Source organism: Passer domesticus, chromosome Z (genome assembly GCF_036417665.1).
Source record: "Passer domesticus isolate bPasDom1 chromosome Z, bPasDom1.hap1, whole genome shotgun sequence".
Taxonomy (NCBI): Eukaryota; Metazoa; Chordata; class Aves; order Passeriformes; family Passeridae; genus Passer; species Passer domesticus.
In genome coordinates, this window is record NC_087512.1 from 18,993,899 (window position 1) to 19,011,315 (window position 17,417).

A 17,417-nucleotide genomic window follows, 5' to 3' on the forward strand; every position below is an offset into this window, starting at 1 on the left:
AAGTGATGGATTTTAAAACCAAGAAAGTCAGAATGTGAGTCAAGAAAGGAAGTGGAATGCTTTTGAGAAAAAATGTAGGGAAGATGAAATATTTGGTTAGAGAAAGTTTACACTGGATTTGCAAAATGCCTATAAATTGGGAGCATAAGAGTGTGCAAGCCAATGAAAAGCAAGAGAGTTTGTGGAGCCATTAGAATCATTGCCCAGGCTGCTCAGAAATCTTGTCTCTGCACTTCTTACCCTTTTTTCTCACAACAGAACATGAAGGTAGTGGATACTGCTGTGTCCTCTGTGGCCTAAAGGGATGCCAGAATATCACAGAAAAACAGAATTATTTAGGCTGGAAGAGGAATCTGAGATCACAGTGTCCAGCGTTTGACTGATCACCACCTTGTCAATTAGGCCGTAGCACCAAGTGCCACATTCACTCATTTGCCGAACACCTCCAGAGATAGTCACTCCACCACCTCCATTCCAATGTTTGACAATCTTTTCCATGAAGAAATGCCTCCTGATGTACAGCTTGAGGGTTTGTATTCTTGTTCTGTCACTTTCACTTGTTACCTGAGAGAAGGGGCTGACCCCCACTTGGCCACAACCTCCTTTCAGGCAGCCATAGAGAGTGACAAGGTCACCCCTGAGCCTCCTTTCCTCCAGGATAAACACCCCCAGCTCCCTCAGCTGCTCCTCACAGCACTTGTGCTCCAGACCCTGCCCCAGCTCCACTGCCCTTCTCTGCACTCTCTCCAGCTCCTCAGTGTCTTTCTTGCACTGAGGGCCCAGCACTGGACACAGCACTGGAGCTGTGGCCTCAGCAGTGCCCAGTACAGGGGACAATCCCTGCCCTGGCCCTGCTGGCCACACCATGGCTGATCCAGGCCAGGATGCCATTGGCCTTCTTGGCCACCTGGGCACAGCCTGGCTCATGTTCAGCTGCTGTCAGCAGCACCCCCAGGTCCTTTTCCACTGGGCAACTTTCCAGCCACTCTGTCCCAGCATGTAGCACTGCTTGGGGGTTTTGTGATCTAATGGCAAGGCCTAGCATTTGGTTCTCAACCTCACCCCACTGGCCTCAGCCCATCATTCCAGCCTATCCAGATCCCTCTGCTAAGCCCTCCTGCCCTCTAGCAGATCAACACCACACCTAACTTAGTGGTATACTCCAAGTTACTGAGGCTGCACTCAGTGCCTTCATCCAAGTCATTAATAAAGGGATGGAGCAGTACTGGGCCCAATACTGAGCCCTGGGGAGCACCATTGGACCAGCTGCCAACTGGATGTGGCACCGCTCACCACCATTCTCTGTGCCCAACCATCCAGGCAGTTTTTACCCAAGAAAGGGTGCACCTGTCCAAGACATGACTTGTCACATTTTCCAGGTGAATGCCACTGGAGACAATATTAAAGGCTTTGGTGAAGTCCAGTAGGCTATACACACAGCCTTACCTTCATCCACTAGGAGCATCACCTGGTATTAAAGGAGATCACGTTGGTCAGGTAGGACCTACTTTCCTAAACCTGTACTGCCTGAGTCTGTCCCCTTTGTTGTCCTGTGTGTGCTGTGTGATCACATTTAAGATGATGTGTTCCACTATCTTCCCAAGCAGTGAGGTCAGGCTGGCAGGCCTGTAGTTCCAGGGATACTCCTTCCAGCCCCTTGTGGGTGGGTGTCACAGTGGCCACCTTCCAGCTGTCTTTGTATATTTATACATACTGGCTGCCTGGGTATTGCCCAATACCTGGGCATGTTTGCCTAATTAAGGATTACATAAAGAAGTGGCTGCATGTCTGCAAGGGAAACTCCATGGTCCCCTTAGCACTTCTGTGTGTGATTCATCCAGTAAATACATTGCAAGAAATCAATAGAGCACCTTACAAGGGAAAAATCCATCACCAGCACGACCCGTCTCCTTTGCAGCCAGCATGACTAAGAAAAAAGCGTGCTGGACAACAGGTCTTTCCTTTAAACATACAGTGGTATGTTTGAGGTTTTCCAGCATAAAAGTCTTCCTTGAAACATGTGGTTTGGATGTCCTGACAAGCAGCAGTAGGGGAAATATAATAAATGAAAACAGCTTCAATAACTGACCCTTAGTTCTTTCTCTTTCCCATTTCAGACATTCTCCCTAGTTGATACTTGGGAATCCTCTGGTCTCAGGATCTATTTACTTTATTTTATTTTTACTAGTGTCCTTGAATGTAATGTAAGAATAAACATTTCAGTTTTCACAGCCTTGTGGCTTTTTATGGGAGCTTAGCTGCAGCCACTGTGTTTACAAAACTGAACTGCATCACAGTGTTTGTTAATTTGTTGATCCTTGGATTATCCATATTTTTGGCTGCAAAATTCCCATTTAAATGTAGAGTTTGCTATGTTTTCATGGGTCCCAAGGGGAGTTTCTAGATCAAAGTTTTAGAGTCAAACAAGACCAGCCAGTTTTATAGCTCACAGAATTACCAAGTTGTCAACATCTATAGACCGCTTATGGGAACTCTGTCCCAGCAAGGACAGAGGGAATAACCACACATGTCCCCTCCTGAACCCACACCAGGCTTCCACACGCAAGCAGGGAAAATGCAAGCAGGCTGAAACCTTTACCCTTGTGCAGGTCTCTCTGTGTTGAGATCAGAAGAGACATGACTGGTTGGAGTCAAAATCCCTCTTTCTTGTCTTAATTATTAGAGGCAGAATCTTGGGGGAAGGATGTTAGGCATATAGACTTAAATCTTAAAAACTCTGGAATTATGTGATGAATTACAGTAACACAAATTTCAAGTCTGGATAAGCAGGAAATATGAAAGTAAGATAGGCAGCATCTCCAGGTAGTGGGGAGCCAGGGAATGGCAGCACTGGCACAGGGAGGAAGACATGCTGTCCTGCAGTGAAGGGGCAGTAGACAGACTGGATATGACTGGGAAAACTTGTCTGGAGATGGAGAAGAGTATTTGGCTCAGTGTACAGCTTAGCCAAAGAAAACAAAGGACTGTTTATCTCCAGTTGCCATTTATACACATATAAGCAAAAGCAAGCAAGCATACTGGTTAATGTCTTACAGAGGAGTCAAAGTGAAAATTATGGCATGGATATGCATTGCAAGATGTGTTAGAGGAAGAACTAAAGGAAGGGGAAGAACTAAAGAGAGGGAGAGATCTGTGTCTTATTATATGAGAGGTACTGTGACCAGCAAGAACAGGGTTCTAATGGGGTTTTGTTTATAACCCTATGTATGTCTTATTCATTTCTGTCAGCAGCTGTGCCCTGTAAATATAATTTGTTTCAGTCCTGTAAAGTACAAGGCAAAACTGGAATATTTCCACAGAACTTCAGCAGGTCCTTTACCTACAGCTAGGTACAAAATCATGCCACCAAGAGAAAATCATGCCACCTGCACAACCAGGAAGTAATGACAGATTTTTTAATGCATATTAAGGAGAAAATTGCTTCGTTTAAATGCTATGGAATTTGCTGGCAGAGAGCTGCATTAATGCAATGCCAAGATTATGCACTTTAGAGTACTCATCTCAGCAAAACCTTAAACTTCTGAAAACCAGGACACATGATAAGCATATTAGTTCTGTCCCCTTTGAGCAATGCCCCAGCTTGCATTGTACATATTCTGCCTTGGCACCATTGCTGAGCTTGTGGCCCATGACCATGAGAAGCAAAGAGAGGAGATCTGCTACTCAGTGAGTGATACCCTCACCTGTACTATCCTCATGTACTGAAACAGCTTCCCTGAAACAGCATCAAACCTATTACATTTTATGACCCATCTTCCCTTATGGAAACAGACCAAAAACGTGTCCAAAACAATACTATGAGTTACATGTCTTTAGGTAGCGAATTTCTGATAAATCCCATCTTGTCCCCTGGCAAGAAGACCTTTGTAAATCACGATGTCATAAAATGATGCCATTGTACTTCAATCTTTTCCATCTGATCACACTTACATTAGCAGCCTAGAGGAAGATTTGATTCCTTCACTCACATCTGCCCAGCTAGTCTGCAACTGTGGCTGCTGTTCAGGGCACCCTCAACACACCATCAACAAGCACTGCAAGCCTTTTGTGCCCTCCCTTCTCTGTTTCTAAATAAAGACTTTAGACATCTGAGAACAGAGAAACAAAAGAAAGACAAGCTTTAGGCTATGAACTGAACACTATGTATACCTGTGCCAGAAGTAGGAAAGGGATAGAAAAGGATGAAGGTGTATCTCCTGCACTTTGACTCATGTGAATAGTCCCCTTGTTGTGGGGTGAAGTTAATATTGGAGTTAAGGAATATCCACATGAAGTAGAGGTTCAGCAGATTTTGAGGGCTAAGTGTCTAGACTTGAACTGATCATCAGGTAGCACATGGTCTAGAAGGACTCTGTGAAGGCATGGTGGGGAGAGGAAAATGCCTGATATTATTCCCTGTGTGTGAATGGAATCCCTGAGTGTGAAAAGCCTTGCACAAGTACCTGACCTGAATTAATTGCACCAAATGGGAGGGGAAAATGGGGAACACAAAAAATGAAGCTGAATGAAAGTATGCAGTTTACCTTAGGAAGGGTGATTAAAGGAGTCCTGCTCTGCACAAGCTCCAACAAGTCCATGAGCTATTCCTGCTGTGTGAGACTTGCTTCCTTGCACTATTCCCCGGGCAGCACAGCTGCAGGCTGCTTGCCATCTGGGCCTCTTCCTTAACAGAAGAGGTTATTTAAGTAAGGGGCAGGAGGGAAAGGCAGGAAAAAACATGATTTCCTTCATTCTAAGCAAATTTGACAGCCAGGGCTGAGCCTGCCTTGAGATTAGAACACAACCTGCCAGCCCTACTGGTGTATCCTCCCAGGGAGCGTGCAGCCCTCTGCACATGCACAGCTTGGTTGGTGAGCCGGGAGACAGTGGTGCCATTGAGCACTGTTAGCTGACTGAGTCTTCCGTCCTGTCCTCTACTGTGAATGCATTATTGATGGTGATCACAGAGCTGAGGAACTTGCAGCTTGCCCTGCGCATGGAAGCACCAGCTGCGGCTTTACTGGAATGTTACTGCTGGCACCGGACATCCTCCCATCCTAGCAGGAGGGAGAGGTGGGGAGGATAAGCACTTCCAGACCAGGCTTTCCACTGCATTGTACTTATGGCCAAATTTTTCCTTGGGATTACAAACTACAGCCCCATGTTTTTCAGGGCTCCAGCACCCAGCCTTCAGTGTTCCCTCTTGTCCACTCCACAGCAGAGTTCCCACCTGCAGTGTGCAATGTCATCCCCCATGGAAGACAGACTGTCTGTCTTGTTCACTGTACCTGCAAGGAAGGAGGGTCGTACAGTGACTGTCATGTGGGGTGCTGACATCCTGCCCAGCTGCTGGGCATGTATACAGCCTTGGGAGACACAATAGGATGAGAGAAACTGTGAACAGCAGTCAGTAAAAGACATAGAGAGCAGAGGTCTTACTTCAGTGGACCCACACCTGAAGCTCTAATATGATGGAGAAACCATGTCTCTCATATGGATCTGGAGAGAACAGTGTGAAGTTTGCTTCAACCCAGGAAGCCACAGAAAAAAAAAGAGGGCAACAAGGCTTGTGAAGAGCCTGGAACACAAGCCCTGTGAAGAATGGCTTATTCTTCAGGAAGGGACCTGGAGATGTTTAGCCTGGAAAAAAGGAGGCTCAGGGGAGGCTGTCATACTCTACAATTACCTGAAAGGAAGCTGTAGCCAAGTGGAAGGCATGGTGGGGCACAGTCTCTTCTCCTAGGCAACCAGTGACAGGATGAAAGGACACAGAGTTAAGGTGCACCAGGGGAAGTTTAGGTTAGACATTAGGAAAACATTCTTCTCAAACAGAGTGGTTGGGCACTGAAATCATCTTCGTATGGAGGTGGTAGAACCACCGTTCCTAGAATTGTTCAAAAAAAGGCTGGACATGGGAGTCAGTGTCATGGTTTAGTTGAGAAGGTGGTGTTAGGTCATAGGTTGGACTTGACCATTCCAAAGGTCTTTTCCAACCTAGTTAATTTGGTGATTCTGAAAATCTGTGATTCTGTCAAAATTGCTGCATCTGAAGTGGGGCTTGATTCTGCAAAGTGTGGAGGTGTGCTTTACTCTATATCACACATCAAGTCTGTATTTTCCCATTTAGAGACCATATTTCTGTGGTTTAAAATGATATTCTGATGAAGTTGCCCCAAGAGACTGGAAACTTGTGGTAGCTTTAGGATGCTTAGCAGTGTGACTGCTGTACCGTGAGACTCTGGCCATTGCAATGTCCCATTGCATCTTCTGCTCTTCCACCTTCAGCACTGCCCAGACTTAAGTGTTGATGAGATCTTTAATTTCAGAAATAACCACCAACACAGGAACCAGTCCATGGCATTTTCCAGCATGGAGCAGTGTGCTCTTACTCCACATTGTAACAGCCTGGCATGATAGTGCACTACTAGGCATTGCAGAAAATGCCATTCCTCCCACATCCCACAGAACAGCTTATAGAATAAGAAAAGCAAAGTTCATCTTTGCGATTCTTTTACCACAATCAAAAGTAGGCCTAGCTAACAATCTCTCTCAATTGTCTATTTCTTTGCTACTAGAAGGAAAAAAGTCCATTGGTATTTAACTAGGAATTGCAGAATAACAGAAACTACTACCTAGAAATCTGTCACATTTGAGCCAAGATTACCAATATACTATCTAGGAAAAGAAACAAAATACCTAGGAAGTTATATAAGGAGTCATTTAAGATGCAGAACTCAAGAATTAAAGAAGTCTTCCCAAAACATAAGATTAGTACCTAACAAGTTTAGTGCTCACTTTAATCTGCAAACTCTTAGTATGTGTCTGCCTCCTAAAAATGCTCATGGCTGCTGTGTCTTAAATTGAGAGTTGACAGTGAAAAGTGATGGGAAAATGGTGGAACTGTTGTCCAGGTCACAAGAAGGACAATTTCTGAATCAAGTTCCTGCCTTATGTACAGATATTAGGCCTCTTCTTAAGAGTTAAAATTATTTTCTGCCTTCTGGCTTTACAGGGAAGAGAATGTATTTGTTGGATACACAGAGATGCAGTTCTCAGGCTCAGCTCTTTCCCATCAGAGGCAGGTATGTGCTACACCCACCACATTAATTAGTGCCTGCTCTGGGCCTCTTGTGGAGGAGGATTGCAGTTTAAAACAGCTCTCCATGTCATTGTGAGTGTTCCCATGAAAGTACTCTGGCTTGTTAAGACATTCAAAATCAAACATGTGCCTGCCAGATAGAGGATCACCCCAGCTACAAATGAAAAATGCCTTAGATCAGAAAGTCCATCCCTATGTTTAGGTGCACTATAACACTCAACAGAATCAATTACTTATCTGTTATCCTTCTTGATTTCTCTGCAGGATGAATGCCAAAGGCTTTTATTGTCAATCCAGAACAAGATCGGCACAAGAGAAATTCCAAAACGGCATCAGGGAACAGTATTCTTGTTTTCTTCCCTCTCTTGTTATTTCCTCACATTAAACAATTCATTGACTTTATTGTTCTCGCCTGAGGCAAAGAAGCCTGGCAAATTTGAAGAGTATTTTTATTATTAGTTAGGTGAGTTTACTTGCCAAGCATACTTTCCCAAGTTCTCTGAACATCCTACTCATCAGTTGCTAACAAAGGCCCCATTCACACAAGGGCTACCAAACAGGTTTGCAGCACAGTTTACAACTGGCCAAGAGGGAGAGCTCTCAGGGCCCCCACTCTGTCTTGTGCTTTGGCATCCAAGGTCATTGACCATTAAACAGGACACTTAAGCCTCAGCAAGGAAAAGACTTGTCTAAAGGAAGGCTTAAGTGGAATTGTGATGCCTCATAACAAAATTGCAGTTTTAAAAGTTCCTCTTCATAAATACAGTTGCCTCTGGTTTTTGGCAGAACCCTCTCAAGCTACATCAAACTCTGCCCATTATGTGTCCAGATCTGATGTACATTGGGTAGCCCCTTCTCTATGCAGCCAGTAATTGTTCCTTCTCTAATTTAATAGTTCCTCAAATACGAGATATGGGCTCATCTGCATCTTCAGTCCAAGGAGGTTTATTGTATGTTTCCTGTTTACCCAGGGAGTAGCACAAACACCAAAGTATGGAGGGCAGTAAAACTTTGTCCTACATCCTGGCTGAATTTGGACCCAAAAATTGAAAACAAGATTAAATCCAAGAATTTTATTTAAGAGTGAAGGTGAGTCTGTAGAGTTTAGGAGATGACTCTCAAATCAGGCTTTTCACATAGAAGGAGGAGGTTGGAAATCCAAGTCTTGCTCCCTCAGCTATGGATGTGGGCCCTTTACCAATAGGAGAACTCAATTTGTCCTATAAGGCTCTGAATTTAATCTGGGGACCTAGCTGCACTGCAGAGGCAGAGTGACTGCCAGGCAGCTGCAAGGCTCTGCTGGAAATTACTCTGGGGCAAGGAGTGGATGTGCAGAGGAACATGAGGGAAGGATCTGCTCAGAAATGCTGTTTGAAGGTGAATGCATCTTGTTGGTAACCTCTGGCCTGCTTTTGGATCCTTTTGTTTCAAGCAGGAATTAGGTGCTTGTCTGTAGTCAGCAATCCTGCATGAGCCAAATGGTAAGAGCTGTTGCTGGAGCAGTCTAGCAGAGGTGATGTGGCTGCCAGGCAATGTCCCAGTAGGACCTGGCAGTGGAAGCAGAGAGGATGTGAAGTGAAGAGGATAGCTGAGCCCTCACAAGGTGGTGAAGACTCTCTACCACTTTGCACAAGTGTGGAGGTGAAGTTGCCTGAGAGTTGACATCAGACTGCTTTTGTGCATGTGCTCTCTGGTACCTGGGGATAAAAGATCAGCGTTACACTTCAGGAGTGCTGAGGGCATGCAGGACTGCTACCTGTGCACTGTGCTTGTGAGAAGTCCAAGTTAAAAAACCTTCCTGGAAACCAGAGCAGCAGGGAGTCAACAGCCTGACATGAAGGTCTTCACTGACTCTGTGCTGTCACATTAATTTCTGCAAAGCACCACACTGGAATCCTGTACAACCCATATAATATTGTATTGCCATGAACAACAGTCATGGCGATACAACTGAACACAGTCCCACTCTTCCTGACAAGAGGGAGTCCTTTTAATCAAATGTGGCTGGAAGTAATTTTGCTGAGATTCCCTTTAAAAACCAGTTAGAATTTTTGTGTTTCTGTCCAGAGAAAATCCAGTTTGACTGTTCAGAAAGCACAGCCTGTGCCCGTTCTGTGCCCTCCTCCCTGTAACGGACTGAGCCTTAAATCCCACAATATATCCTTTTATCTGAATATAATGCATGGGGCAATGCAAGATGGAGCTGCTGGTAGAAGAGGTCATGAAGTTCCATTGCACTAGCATTTTGAAAGGGAATCCTATAAAAAAAAACAGCCTGACATGGCTGCTGAGAAAGATCCTGCACTCTGTCAATGTCTTGGCATGTAGTTAGCACGGAGTATGGGACTGGACACAAGCAGAGAGTGGGCTTTTTTTGGCATTGGCCACAATGAGTGTGGTTGTCCAAAGAAAGTCTGAGGGGGAGGCTGAGGGGATAGAAGAAGAGAGACATGTTAAAGGAAAGTGTGTTCCTACATAATGAGACATTGTACCACATGTTTAAGGAAAAAAAAAAAAAAAAAAAAAAAGAAGAAAAAAAAAGAGGAAAAAGAAAAAGAAGTCCGGGGTGGTGAAAGGATTTCCCCAGCAATGGAGCTGATCTGAACATAGTTTTGGCTTACCATTATGGTCTATTGTGTCTTTGTAGGCATGGGGATCTTACACTGGACCAGCCTTTGTGTCAAATCTAGCTGCAATGCTTGAGTCCCCCAAGCTGCCTCTCATCTCTGAATCAGCTTTCATTCATTTCTACCCATGCAGCTGCTATTTTTTATTTAGTCTAATTTTAGCATATCTACCAGCAGCTGCAAATGTAAATGGTCCCCTTTGGTATCCAGCACACCCAATTAGAGAAGTGGCCCACGTAAGACATGCTGGTTTCCCCCACTCCACATAACTTTAAAAACACACAAGTAATATAAAGTTTCTGCAAAGTATGATATTATTACAAACTGCATTGCACAATTGTATGGGGTTTAATTTTTTTCTGATAAATTGTGAGCACAAATTTTAAAGTTCACACACAAATATTTCATTTCAGAATTGGGAAACCAAGGACTTTGTCCTTGAACTGCCACATTGGACCTGAAACTGAAGCTCATTGGGAGCACAGAAACAGAAAAGCAGACTTCTAGCATTGAGTGATATTTTCATGTAATAGTGTGTTTTCTTCGTAGGAAAGGAAATGAACCATCCAGTAGGAAAAAGGGATGATCAAAGAAAAACGTAGGCAGCCATAGTAATAAATATAATATTGATAAATAAAATTTATTAATACATTAATAAATCATAACTATTGATGCTTAATATTAAATTTTTATCCATGAGTACCAGTCTTCCAAGTTCAAAACAGCTATTAGGAAATCCCCTGAATTGTCTGGGGGAATTGATATGTTGATAGGATTTTGATGTATTTTTGATACATCTTGAGAAATATGGTTTGTTTTCCTTGCTGACTCTTCTGCTCCCCTGCCTGTGGCTGCACCCAGCACCTGCCTCCCTGCCCAGCCCCAGTGCTCACCCCACATGTAGGTCCAGTGTGCATTTGGCTCCCGCCGGTATGAGGATCATGGTCTGCCAAGGGTTCACACACACTGGCGGAGTGCTTCACCAAAACCAAGCCCAGAATATTAAGACAAGAATCTGTGTCTGTTCTTCAGTCACTGTATTTGCACTGCAAGGGTAAAAAAACCATTTTATTCCCCTTGCTGGCACAGGTCCTTCACTCCTTTGGTTTTCTGTGCACACTGTGAAAGTAATTCAGAGGTGGACATCTTTTATGCTTAGCCAAACTCAGGTGTTTTAGTTGTTGAACAAGGTCTCTGACTTGAGTTATTCCTTGCCATTCTTTCAACAGGAAAAAAATGAGCAATGTAGGCCCTTATCTTAAGACCATGCCTAATGATTGCTTATTTGGGGAACATGCTTTGATGTCTTGGCTTCTTCCAAATATACTTCTTTTTTCTAGCCAGGGTCTAGGTAGTGTGGGATAGCTATATAGACCATCAGATCAGCCCTATGCTGCCCTGCTGGTGTTCTACTAATCCTATTATGGCTCTATGTATGCAAAGAAAGACCAAACAAGTTTCTGTTTATTTTTGTCTATAAACTATGAGAGAAACTAGTTGGGTGGGAGTTTGAGAGTAATAATTATCAGAACATCAGTACAATAAAATTATCTTGTACCTTTTCTCTTTAGTCATTGTTGAAGCTTCGTGTTGAGTACTTGAAACCAGCAACCCTGCTGTGATCTCACAGACCGCTGGCAGTCTTTGCCCATTAATCTTGCTGAATGGGAAGCAAAGATCTGTTACAGACAGAATAAGGCCCATCATTGATCCTTGCGAGGATGAACCCTCCACCTGGAATAGACTGTGCCAGTTGAGGGAAACAATGCCAAAAATATTTTTGGGATGAGTAGATGGGGAATTCAGTACTCTTGCATGAGCACTGGGTTGGCCTATGCTGTGTTTGGCCATCACTTTTGGTAGTCTTTACTGACTGCATGTTTATTTTCAATCATGGACATGCCACATGGACATGGACATGCCACACACAAAAACTACTCCTAAATGTACCTGGTGTCAGAACCAAGCTAGATCAGCTCTGGTTATCCTCACACACTTGAACAGCAGGGTGACTTTTTCATGTGGTAGTTTTTTATTCAAATTTTAACCTAGTTACAGGATTGTTAATATCTGTCAATACCAGATCCACCATACTGAAAAGGGAGTAAGTATGACTTTGAAAATCAGCACAGAAGAATCAGGCCTTTGGGTGTAAATTCTTCACACTGTTTGTACAATGGAAATATCCCAGTGAAGCAGAAACACATTGGGTACTGCATGGTTTTTAAGACTGATAACAAATGGTAAATAACAACAGCTTGCTATTTAGCCATACATCAATACTGCTTCCACACGCTAAAAATGACAAATACCATTTTTCACATGTCAAAATCACTAACAACTAAAGTACTCAAAATGTTATTGTAAAATATTCACAAAAAGTAATTTTACTAATTCCAGATAACATGAGACAAAGCTGTTATTTATATAATTCACACATGGAAAACTCAATACAGCTGGAAAGAGGCACTGGAGAAAACCAACAAAATTCCTCAAAGATGGATATAACACTCTGTATTGCTCTGTCACCTTATTGAAAACAGGGACAGGGTTATTGGAAATGCGAAAAAAAAAATCAAGATCAATAATTTGTTGTGGCTTATATCCCCTTTTTTAGTCATGTGATTCTATTTGCTAAATTGCTAGTGACGCCTGCTTAGCCTTTGCCAAGGGAACTAGTCCCTTGCTGAGCCTCTTGCCTCACCAGCCCTCAGTCCCACTCTGCCCAAGAGGGGTGTAGATTCATGAGATGAGAGCCATCATGTCTAAAATCACTTCAGATGGCAAAGTCGACTTTTGCTCAGGCTAAAATTTTTTTCTCTTTAGTATTCTCACATTTTGAGGTTCACTGCTGCCACCTCTCCCAGCTCTCTGTGCTTCAGGGACCATCCTGCAGGGGCCCTGATCTCCCAACCCAGGCTGTGAACTACCCAGGCTGCTCTCTGCTTTCATGCACCACCAGAGGCCCAGGATTCACCTAAGTCAGGCTTAGGTGGCTGGTAGGACCGTGGCTCTGCAACTCTCACAGCCGGGCTGAAAGGCCTTAGGAGCTGCTGAAGAAGAGTGACAGACCTCAACAAAGCTCTTGTCTTCTCTGATTCCTCAACCCACCCACATGGGTGGGATCTGACTTGCCAGCACAGGGGGCTAGTCTGTGAACAGTGGGAACGGGGCTCAGTCCCTTATCTTCCCAACAGGATACATCCTTGCTTTTTGTGCCTCCCAGAAATTCAATATGCTCATGGGTGCAGGGCTGGCTGAGCCCTGTGGCTCACCCTGTATTGTCCTGCATCTGCACCACACTATCTGCACAAACCCACAGCAAATTAACCCGCCCTCCCTGTTTTGCCCCCATTTCAGATGGTGTTACTACCCCTCACAATGGATTGCTATGACTCATGAGCGAACATCTCTGACATGCTTTGCAAAGAAAAGGTGCTGCATGCTCTCAATGCTGTTCATTTCTCAGAACAAAGCTGCCTAAGAACACAGACTTGAGCCGTGTACAGTAGACATTTCTGGCATAGCTTTTATTGAGGTTAATATAATATTCATAACACTGCTAAGGGACTGCTTGTTGGACAAAAGGATTTTGCTACTGGCATTTATCTGTAGAAAAGTTTTTCTGTTTTATGCCCACATACTAGCATATAATTATAGTAATAAAGTCTAGTCCCTTGCTTGAAGTGACTGCTGCCAGTATTATGAAATCATGGCAATGGTTGTAAAAATAAAAGAGGTCATAACCCCTCCACACACACACCCCCACTCTGTAGCTGATATGAAATAGCTTTGGTGGGAAAATGCAGACCTTTAAACTTTCTCTACCAAAGTCAATGCATTCTGTATTTAAGTTACCCTCTGAAACAGTTTGTGTTATAGGAATTCAAAAACTGCATATAACCATGGAAAAAGTCTGTACTTAATTAGCTACTGAGTTGAGCTCAGTTTAAGCAAAATAACAACCATTTCTTTGTGCTAACTTTTTTTAATTGTATGCATTATATGCATCAGACTGTCCTTATGCCAAGGCTATTTGAGCATCGACTTCTGCTTCACTGTTCTAGTTTTGGCAAAGAGAAGCAGCAGGAAATGTCTGTATGAAGATGTTTTTTCATGTCTACCAGGGCAAGAACATTACTTTCTCAGGAAAAAAGGCAGCTGTCTTAGAATTACCATGATTTAATGCACAATATGTTACAAGTTCCCAGGTGCCTCATGGTAAAGCAGGGCAGAGAGTGGGAGGAAAGACAAGGACAGGTAGAAAAGGCTACTGCCCATATTCTTTGCAGACACTTTTCCAGGGACTTCTGCAGCAAATACCCTTTCCCCCCATTATAAATACAAATATTAGAAAAAAGTTTTAGGTGACTAATGCACTAGCCATACAAGAAGGAAAAGCAGAGTGGGCAAAACCTGAGCCCTTGTAAGTCACTACAAAGAAGGCAACACCCACATGCAGCACCCAGGATGGAGCTGGGCTGTCTCTTACTGCTGAGCATCTCAGGATACAAAGCTGTACCTAACTATTTTTGGTTCCTTTCTCTTTAGAATACTTTCACGGAGACCCTGGTTTCACAAAGTGTTTGAGCTATCCTGCTGAAAGCAGTTTAACTTCCTCAGGTGTCAAGAGCAAATCTCCAAAAATCATGCCCTGCCTGTGAGTCTTACTCCTGAGATTGTTTTCCACTCAAAAAACTGCAGCTTCAAATTTGGCTCTGTCCAAAAAATGACAGAATTGAAGGTTTAGTCAGAGAGTAAGAAGAGGAATTAAGACAAATTAGAAATAAATCAAACAAGCACAAGACTGCTGTATTTGACAGCCTCTTCCTGTTCCCTCAGTTCTTCATAGTTTGTGGAGTGTCAGAGGCATACAGTGGAGATAGTTGAAAAGTACAATTCCCAGCATGCCCCTGAGCGAACTGTCTTGTTTTGTTTTCTTAGCTGAGGTCTTTGGAGCCAGTGGGAAAATAAAAACAACAACAAAAGTCTCAGTTGTTCATTCTCATTTACTGGAAGTGGAAAATAAAGAAGAGTAAGCAAAGTAGAGGGACAGGAAGGTAGAAATAATAATTTACAGGTTATTATTAAGGGGAGAAAAGAAGTTCAGAAAGGATGATACAAGACAAAGGTTTTTGGAGAATGCTAAGAATGATGAAAATCTCAATTGAATGAAAAACTGGGGACTTCTTAGATTTTTCCTCCTGTTCCTGTGTCTCATTTAATGAGATAATTCAGAAAAGTAGTGCACACAGAGCACAAACAGGTTAAGCTTAGAGAACAAAGTCAAAAGTAAGGTGACAGATACTTTGCTTGTTTATCCTGGGGTAAATCTTGAATTGTCCCATTGGGATAACTCTGGGTTTGCCTCAACACGACTGAAAGCAGAATGTGGCCCTTGCACAATATGTCCAGATGTTCCTTTTTTTCTATGATGAAAATGCGAGAGTTTCAAAGATATCTCTCAGACTGATTAAATTCACAGCCTCCACCCTTTCCCCAAGTAGCTCTACTTAATTCAGCTGGTAATACACCAGAGACAACTGGACTTTTGGCTCACTGAATATTTTTCCAATGTTTTACATTGCAAATCTACTATACAGGTTTGTTAGTGCCAAAAATTTAGCAAACCAAAGCTATCCTGGTGCTTTTACAAAGACAGCTAGCCCAAGGGAAACCTTTCTGGTGTCTTGGACAGCAACATTTTTTTTTGCTTCTTGCCCTGTCTGCAGACTGCAGGGGCTACCAACAACCTGCAAAAGAGAATACTCCCCTTTTCTCTTGGGCATTATGCCAGATAATCAGCAAGCAGAGATATAATTGTTCATAACTTACTGCTGAATTGCCTGGTACAGGTGTATATTCCTCATTTCAGCTGTCTCTCATACTCTCTTTGGCTGTATGATCTCATTTTGCACAGATTCCTTGAACTTTATAATGAATCCCAGAGATATGGAAAGGATCCATCATTTTACACTCCCATGCCAAATTCTGGCAATCTCCAAGCAGGTGCTCAGATATGCTGGATATCCAGAAAACCAAGATACTTGCAGAAGAAGATGGATAGCTGGTTTGCCTCACTGCATTTTGTGGATGTGTTCATGTACATTGCAGGAGCCAAATACTGTCCTGATGAAACAGTGCAGAGGACTGGGTGAGAACAAAGGGGAAGAGAGTGGTAAATGTGTATAATCCGGCCATTTTCTTTCCCTAGAAAACCCTCCACATTTTGAAGCAGAAGGGGTCATGGTTAGGAATCAAAGGTGCCTTGTTCTGCTTGGCTGTGCAGATAGATGCCTTCTCTACTTTCCAGTTACATACCAGGGTCTGGCAGGCTCTGCTTGGGACCAGCTGGACCTGTCCACGACTCAGAACTTGCCCATTGTGGCGTGGCTGTCCAGGGAGATGGCACAGCTGGAATGGCTGTATGATATTCACAAACATCCTTTACCTCCTTACTCCTCCTTCCCCAGCAGTTAAGCCCTGGTCTGACACAATTGGAGTTTTGGCTGGGCAGCCAAAAAACTTCTGCTGTTCTTCTGTTGTCTTCAAAAGAAAATGATCTCCAGGTGCTTTGTCCCCCTCTGCATAAAGAGAGGAGTCAGTCACCATGGCCAAAGAGCCAACTTGCCTAGCTTCACTCAAACTACATGACTGCTGGCATCATGCTGCTAAGAGTCCCCTTTGCTCTCTCACCAACTTTAGCCATGCAAACTCCTTCGTGCTTGATCATCTATTACAACTGCATCTCTAGGGTCTGATTCTGTAGTATCTGGGGCCCTTTGTGGCCTCAAGATGCCTTTGCACTGTACAGGCAATCCCAGGACTTGTTATACTACTCCCATGTTTGATGAAGTGATGATAAAATGCAGGGCTGTGGCCATGAGGTTCAACCCTGCACCCACAGAAATTAACACTAATTCCAGTTTTCACAACAGAAGATATCTTCCATGAAACTGTAACTTCAGCAAGCCAGGGTATTATTAAAATCAATAATAAGAGATGAAAATTAAAGCATGGTGGTCCATCAGTGAAATTATTTGCTTTTCTTCTGTTGCTGAAAGAAGAATTCTCTCAGTTTCTTTGGTTGTGTCTTTCCTGAAGGACCCCAGTGTACCCTCCTGCTGTGCAGGGGTTCTCTTGGCTTACCATGGTGGACCTGGGCTTTCCTGTCTGCCAGTTGTGCTGCTGGAAGGAATGGGACAGGTGGTGGGCTTCCTAGAAGATTGCCCCTTCTGCCAGGAGAGAGAGGCATCACTGGGCCAGTGGGATCAAGGAGAGGGGTTTCTGGTCTTGGGCTAGGGTCACAAGTCACATCTCATACATGTCTCCTGTTCAGTGAGAGCCTCCTCTCAGCTGATGAACTTGGCCATGGTAAGCACCAGACTGGGTGCTGGTAATCGATGTTCCCGCATTCTGGGTCTCTCTGACTTAATCCCACACCCTCCCAGGGCAATGGCCTTACAGCAGTGCAACATGGCCCAGCAAACTCGACACTTTCTGGGACTGCTGCTCTGATACTCACCCTGTTGGGACAAATTTAACTTACATCAGCATCTATCTGAGCACGCTTCAGCTCCAGGCTGTTCTTCCTGTGCAGAATCAAAGAACTGCAGGACAAGCACACATTTTGCAGGACAAGCATGCTTTTACGGTGTCCACCAAAACAGGACTGAGATGTTTCTACAGAT

The 17,417-nt window shown here is 43.7% G+C and overlaps 1 long non-coding RNA gene across 1 annotated transcript; it reads left to right on the forward strand.

The window, feature by feature from the left end:
* The first annotated feature begins 217 nt into the window (after positions 1–217).
* LOC135291168 (uncharacterized) lies at positions 218–7,215 on the forward strand. Its single transcript, XR_010354037.1, has 3 exons — positions 218–529; positions 1,380–1,497; positions 7,013–7,215. It is a non-coding gene; the product is annotated as an uncharacterized LOC135291168 (long non-coding RNA).
* The last annotated feature ends 10,202 nt before the right edge of the window (positions 7,216–17,417 follow it).